This window comes from Balaenoptera acutorostrata, chromosome 12 (assembly GCF_949987535.1).
Source record: "Balaenoptera acutorostrata chromosome 12, mBalAcu1.1, whole genome shotgun sequence".
Taxonomy (NCBI): domain Eukaryota; kingdom Metazoa; phylum Chordata; class Mammalia; order Artiodactyla; family Balaenopteridae; genus Balaenoptera; species Balaenoptera acutorostrata.
The window spans coordinates 42618224-42625823 of NC_080075.1; the positions used below are offsets into that span (position 1 = coordinate 42618224).

Here is a 7600-nt window from a genome sequence, read left to right on the forward strand (position 1 = left end):
GCATTGGCAGGCAGATTCTCAACCACTGCGCCACCAGGGAAGCCCCAGTAGTTCTTGATTGATGTGGGCATGTTACTTAATGCCTTTAAGCCTTGGTTTTCCCATCTGTAAAATATACTTACCTTGAAGGCATGTTGAGAAGATGAAATGCAATCAGGTATGGAAAGTACAGGGCATGCAGGAAGCACTTCATACATGGTTGTTGCTGTGATTATTGCTATTATTATTACTTCTGCCTTTATTGGTGGTGTGATTTACTTACCTATTTACCTTTTTTTTTTTTTTAAAAAAAAAGAGAAGTCTGTGCCTGGGTTGGCCAAGCAGGCTACTTGAGGGGGATGAAGCAGGAGGAGTGAGTGGCCCCCGGCCCTGCTTCACAGGTTTGTAGGTGATTCAGAACATGCCTAGGCAGTGACCGATCATCTCAGGCTTGATTTCCACCTGGTTGAAGGTCTTGTGGTTGTAGATGCCCACCATGCTGCCCACCTTCTCAGGCAGAATGATCATGACCCGCAGGTGTGTGTTCACCACCGCCGGCTCCTCCTTGGGCGGCGCCCTCCTTCTGGGCCTCGCGCAGGCACTTCTGCAGGGATGCTGCTCCCTCCACAGGCCTCTGTTCAGCATCTGATGCTGTCGTGCGCTGTGCAGCTGCATAAGCTGCTGGTAGAACACATCCAACGTCTGATCAGGGTCCACGCTGCGGCAGGTGAACTTGCGGAAGCTCTGCTTCCTCTGCTCCACTTCTGCCGTCTTGTCGGTTCTTCGGCAGCCTTATTTACTTTTATACTTACTAACATTTTGCCTTGTTCAAAAAAGTATTTGAGTGGCCCATATACATGGAAATAAGATAGCCTGATAAAATAAACTACCAAGAAGTAGAAAAAGAAGTATTGGGTAATTGGCAGCAGCAGCTGAAAATGTGGGATGCCCTCTTTGTGGGGTTCTCCAGGAAGACCAGGTCTGCTGAGGGGTGGGCTGCAAGATTGGGCCTGGCCATCTAAGATTGGGAGGGCTGCCACCGGAGGCATGGTGACATGTCTTTACATCAGGGGTAGGGGATGATCTTGTGGAGGCCAAGAGTTTAGAAGGATAGCAACTCACCCGGCTTGGAGGGGAAGACAGAGTCAGGTCTTTGGACTTTGCATCTTTGGACTCACTCAGTCACAGCTTCTGTGTTTTTCTAGTTGGTAAGTAGAATGTTCATTCATAGAGATATGTGCTATGCTGTAAAGAGCTGGGGTAGAGAATAGAGGTAACATTTGTTTTTGGAAAACTTTCACCTCTACTATCTATTCTTTCTCTTCCTTTTGTCACCTCCAGGCATTGCCAAGTCTCTCCAGAGGCTATACTTTTTCTTATTTCTCTTATTTTTTATTACTTCATAACTGATAAGGGTTTTAGACATTGGCCCTTCCAAGAAGATTTCTATTTTAATGGCAGTGGGGAGAGGTCTCCTTATGAGCCACTGTAGTGATAAGATATGGTGATAAACTCTATTGATAAATAGTGAAACTTAAAAAGTAGAACAAAACATTCTCTATCCCCAAACCCTCAACTCAAATCCTAGAGAATTGTACTGAAGAAGTTCTGTCTAACTGAGCATTCCGGAGTCCACCAAATCAGAGTCCTGAATTACAGCTCTGACATTGACTAACAGGTCACTTAATCTCTCTGTGCCTCAGTTTTCTTATCTGTAAGAAAGATGGGGATAACAGTAGTATCCACCTCACAGGGTTGCTGGGGGTAATAAATGACCTAATAATATAAAGAACCATTAGATTTTGGTGGCCAGTGGTGTTTCAATTACAAAAAAAAGTTGGATATTAGAGTAGTTCAGTCTTTTGATCACACAATACTTGATTTGCACAAGTTGATCACTGGCATCTTGGGGTCCCTCAAAGTTTTCACCAGTGGGTTGGGAGTCCAGCAGAACAGATTAAAAATGTGGAAAACAATGTCCTTTTGTGATTCATCAAGTCTGATTAGCAGTTGGAATGTTCATGGAATGGATCCTATTTGGTTAAATAATGGAAATCAACATTCTTTTTAATTGGCAATGAAGCATTGAAGTGTTGGGGATGAACAGTCCCTGGTTTGATGGCAGGTCCAGATTTCCGCAGCCTTCTCTTTGACCGTGGTCTTCAGCTGCTGGATCTTGAACCGGAATACAATTGCAAGAGCACAGTGGAGAGAGCGCAGGATCAAACATTAAGACTGAGTTATGCATGGGACTGGATAGATGACAAATTTTGTGAGTCTTGGTTTCTCCATCTCTAGAATGAACACTACAAAACTTCCTTCATAGTGCTGTTAGGAGGACTAAAGGAGATGATGTGTTTGAAATGTTTTGGAAATGATTAAGGATAATGCAAATATTTATTATTGTTTTATCCTCGAAATGAATTGACTCATGTCATTGCTCCTAGACGGAAGCCCGGATGGGTTCAGTGCCTTGCTCAGGATGAATTAGAGGGAGGAGGCGATGTGCCTTGGGGCCATAATGGGGCTGAGCTTAGCAGTCACCTCCCGCACTTGTCCAACATGTCCAGGTGTCTGCTGATCAGGAACAGATTTGAGTCTGTTGGTTTTTTGTCTGCTTGGTTGAATTGTAAAGATCTGTGCTGTGTGTTGTATTAGGTTCCATTCTGTGTCCAATCACTGATTAATTCTGTGACTCAATTAAGTCGTGTAGGTCTGGTGTCTCCACGAAATGGGTAACCTTGGCTCTGCCTGTCTCAAAGGGAATTTGGAAAGTAAAGGCAACTAAAGGATTGAAAGTAAAAGCACTTCTTGGAAGATGCTTCCATTCTGGAGGCAGGATAGCATCGAGTTTATGTGCACAGACTCCTGAGTCAGATGCCTATGTCTGAATCATAGCTCTGACACTGACTACTAGGTCCCTTAACTTCTCTGTTCTTCAATTTTCTCATCTGAAAATTGGGGATAACAGTAATAAGTTGGGATTGTTGTGAGGATTTGAAGCTGAACGGCTTCAAATGGTGCCTGGTCCAGGTGTGTGCTCTGCACTTGTTAACTACAGTAAAGTAGGGCCTGTCCTTTGTCCCCTTGGAAGGTAAGATTCCTGCAGAAGAAATCAGGGATGTCTGGGACACTTTGGTCCCTATTTTTTTGTAGTATTGTCCCTCATAAGTCACTGGTAGGGGGACAGTTTGCCAAGTTCTCTGCCAATCTTTGTAAAAAAGTGGAATAAAAATGTTTAAAGATAAATCTCCAAATATTAACCTTTCCCTGACTGTCCTAGAGCCCCAAAAGCAGATTTGTATTTATATGAACTTATGGGGAAAGAGGCCTTTAGTGGCTGAATTAATGCATGCAATGAGTTGTTCAGTGGTAGTTGTACCATCACAATGGAAATCTCTCATGTTCTAGAACTGATGGACAAGGTCATGCTACAAAGTTGATCAGTTAATTCTACCTTTTATTTGTAGAGTCTGTCTTCCCAAATGCTGAAAGGAATGCTGTCTGTTCTCTGACCTGTTATTCCAAGTTCAGTGCAGGCACGCAGCTGCCCATTTTGTAGACCATGAGCCTAAGACCCAGAGGCACATTTACTGGCCATTTTTACCACGAATACTGATAATGGTTGTGTTATTTTGACACCTGTCATGACGATTTTGGACACTTCTTACTGGATAGAAATCCCACTTGAAGGAACTTTGGAGTGTTTCATAGGAAAGCATGCTGGCCTAGGCCTGGTTTAGGAAGGGTTAGTTGTCATTCATTATGAGTGTTTGTAGAAAAATGCAATCAACATGACATTTCTGATATAGCATCACCCAAAGAATACCAGTGTTGATGTAATTGGACACAAAACACTGTCCAGCTGACTGGGGTCCCAGCTCTGTGTTGTAGCTGGTCCTGCCCTCAGAAGGTTTGGGTGTCCTTGCTGAGGCTAGAAGGAAAGAAAACAGAGCTGGGTGAGCCGGATCACCAGGAGCTCTGGATCCATGCGTGCCGAAGTGCTATTTGGGATAGAACATGACTGAATTTGTGCCCCAGGACATCTGCTCCTGGTGCAGCAGTGAGGTTTCCAAGAAAGCTTTGCATTGCTCTGTCTCCCCTCCTAGAATTGTTTCTATTATTGTTCATAAAGAAAAGAGTTTTTTTTTTTTCCATTTCCAATCATACAGGTAAAATTTGTCCAGTGGAATTCAGTGCTCTGGGCCAAAGGGGAGGAAAATGCCATCCTAGCCGTTTCTTATTGGCAACTGTAGTTAGGTCCGGTGTATGTTGTTATGCAGGGTATGGCATAGCGCAATATTCTTGGAAATCGTGGGAACATTAGGTATGAGCCTTGGCATCTCGGATTCAGGAGCTGTGTCAACATTTGGGCTGTAGCATTCTCTTATCTGTTCACTCAACAAGTTTTTTTCCCCTCCTGTTTACTCCTCACCCTTTCTAGAAGAGAAACATTTTTTCTAGAAGAGAATGTTTTGGAACATCTGAGGGTCTTGTAGTATATGCTGCGGTAGGCTTCCCAGCTCCCCCCTTCAAAACCAAGAGATGTTGGCTCCTGCTGATTCACAGCTGTACTCTCTCTGGAACCAGCCCTGGAAGAAGGAAGCTGCCTTGTCCAATCTTACTCCTTCTCCCAAGGGCTCCCTGCATCCAATTATTAGTTACTTGAGAATAGGAAAGCCTGGTTCCCTTGCTTTAACTGGGGCAACTCAGAAGGGCATCTCAGCTCCTGAGTTCCCTACGGGATTGTCACAAAGGCGACAGCTGCATCACGCGGTTCAACTCTCCCACCTGTCCTTTTCTGTTTCCCCCTCTCTCTTAACAGGTATTATTTCCAAGCGTGCTCCCCAATTTGCTCTGCACCCGAATCTCTGTCATGGAGTCTGATTCTAGGAAATCTGATCTGAGGTAGATCCCTTGGAGCCATGATTAGGGATGAAGTGGTGACACTGGTCTCTGACCCTTTTTATCTTTTCCAGAAATGTTTCCTAGTCATTCTTTCCTAAGAATGATCTTGGAGGCAGGGCTTCTGAGCCTGTCTAGGCCGATATTATTTCCATGCATATATATGGAAAATCTGGAAGGATACCCAATGAGCTGTTAACAGTAGGAGAGGAAGTGAGGAGTGAATTTCTATTTTACCTTTATAAACTTCAGAATTGTCTAAATAGTAAAATAAAAATGCATAATGTATCAACTCTATAATTATTATATTTCTTACTTATTAGTCGACTTTAATATCTGAGTGTGACCAGTGCACAGCCCATGTATTCACCATCGCTGGTCCTCTGAGTGTTTAGTGGAGAGGCCATGGTGGGGTGAGGGGTGGGGGAGTGGGGGATGACTCCCAGCTGTAGGGGTCAGCTTCCTCTACCTCCTTATTTTTTAAAAAAATTTATTTATTTTACTTTTGGCTACGCTGGGTGTTGCTGAGCGTGGGCTTTCTCTAGTTGCGACGAGCGGGGTCTACTCTTCATTGCAGTGCGTGGGCTCCTCATTGTGGTGGCTTCTCTTGTTGCGGAGCACGGGCTCTAGGCGCGTGGGCTGCAGTAGTTGTGGCACACGGGCTCAGTAGTTGTGGCTTGCGGGCTCTAGAGCGCAGGCTTAGTAGTCGTGGTGCACGGGCTTAGTTGCTCCGCGGCATGTGGGGTCTTCCTGGACCAGGGCTCGAACCCATGTCCCCTGCATTGACAGGTAGATTCCTAACCACTGCGCCACCAGGGAAGCCCTCTACCTACTTATTGACATGAGTCAAAGCAGAGCAATGCTCTGTACCCTTTACCACAATTAATGGAACCCTCTTACCCTAGTGTTTGAAGAAGTGTTTGCTAGTTTTTTTTTTTATAGGGGATGACATAATTCATGGAAAGTATCTAAGGTGGCTGGGAAAATGCTTAATAAATGATGATTATTTTACCATTATTATTATGTTGTTGTTGTTGTTGTTACTGGGTTTTGTATTAGAGCATTAGCTCTGGAGTTTTTACCAGAAGGGTTCCCCTTCCTGCCCCTGGAATTCCATGTCAAAGCAGGAGAATTTAATGCAAAGTGAGCACTGTGATGGGGCTCTGTCCCTCCAGTTCTTTCATGGGCCAGGAAACTGTGTCTGGTCGCTGGTCTGCTGATGCAGGATGGTTAGGAAGAGGGACCCCTAGAAAGCTGCACTTCTTTCTGAAAGTTTCCTTTAGCATTTAGGGCTACCTCTTTGGCGTTATCTATAATGCAAGATGTCAAAGACTGATTCTTTTCCATTGGGGGACAAGGATGAATTGCCTTCACTTTGGGGAGGGCAAAGAAGAGTGAACCCTCATACTCACTCCCCTCTCTCCCATATGTGAGCCCTAGTCTTCTGTGTCTCTCCCCCAGGTAGCACTGAACACAAGGTGTCAAAGGACAAGCAGGCCACAGAAATAGAGCCTGTTAAAATAATTTACCAATTCGACAGTAATCCACAAAATGGAAACCCAGATCCTATGCCTTGTTGTTCTAAGAAAAGTTACCTCCAGCCCCCTTGCCTCAGTTTACTCCTTTGGGACATTGAAGTAGCCAAACAGAGGCTGGAGAGATGGAGGTGGATGTTTGTGAAGTGGGACCTGGGGCAAATCCTTTCTTATTACCTGTCTGGCCTCCCTCACAGTGCTGTTTGGGCCTTAATTGGCTGGGTTAATGAATGTGGCTATATAAAGCAGATTGTATATAAATATAAGATCAATGAAAAATATAGTTTATTTGCTTTAAATAAACTCTTCAAATAAATGTCTTCCTGGAAATCAAATGCTACAGTGCAGCTACCATGATAGATGTGGATAAAAAGAAGCAACTTTGCTCTGGGGCAGTGTTTTCCAAATGTGTTCCAAGGAACCCTAAGCCCAAAAGATGTTGCTTTGAAAAAAGGCTGCATGTATTGGTATTTGTCTGTGTGTATATATTTGTGTGATCAACATGTTTGGGAAACAAAGCGTGCACTTTAGAAGGAGGGAGGCTCTAAAAGTGAATTCATATAAAGAAGGAAAAAATAAATCAAATTATACAATTATTAAACATGCTGACAAATGCTACAAACATGACAAAATCTAGAAAACTAACATAATATTTTGAATTAATTACTTGACATACTTCTATGATACTTTTCCTTCTATATTCTTCACCTCTTTGTACACAACAATTTTGTAGTATTTTCTACAGAGAGAATAGAAAGATAATTTAGTCTTTCTCTAACATGGCTGATAGAAATTTGTCTTTTATTATTGACAATTAAGAAAATGTCAGCTTTGCTGCTTGTAATTGGTAATGTCATAACTTTTTAGGTTGTTGACAAACTTGGGACAACCTCTATCCAGTTTGCTTTGTATGTAAGCTGTAAGATTTCAGGGTGTTTCAGGTTTTCTGGTATAGTAATTCATCTTACCTACTCTTTACATTGATGACCCTCATTAACCTACCAGTGCCTTGGAAGGGCTCCACGTAGTGAGGGACCCTGACACTTAAGCTTCATCCACTTCAGGGTAAATTTGCCTTTGTATAAGACTCCTTCCCCATCCCCAAGCATTTATTTGGAAAAATTTCAAACCTAAGGAAAAGTTAAAAGACTTGTACAATAAACATTTATATACCATTCACC

General features: G+C 43.2%; 1 pseudogene; it reads right to left on the reverse strand.

Annotated features, from left to right (window-relative positions):
* Window positions 1-325: 325 nt before the first annotated feature.
* Window positions 326-2543, reverse strand: LOC103017971 (40S ribosomal protein S15-like; annotated as a pseudogene).
* Between the last annotated feature and the right edge of the window lie 5057 nt (window positions 2544-7600).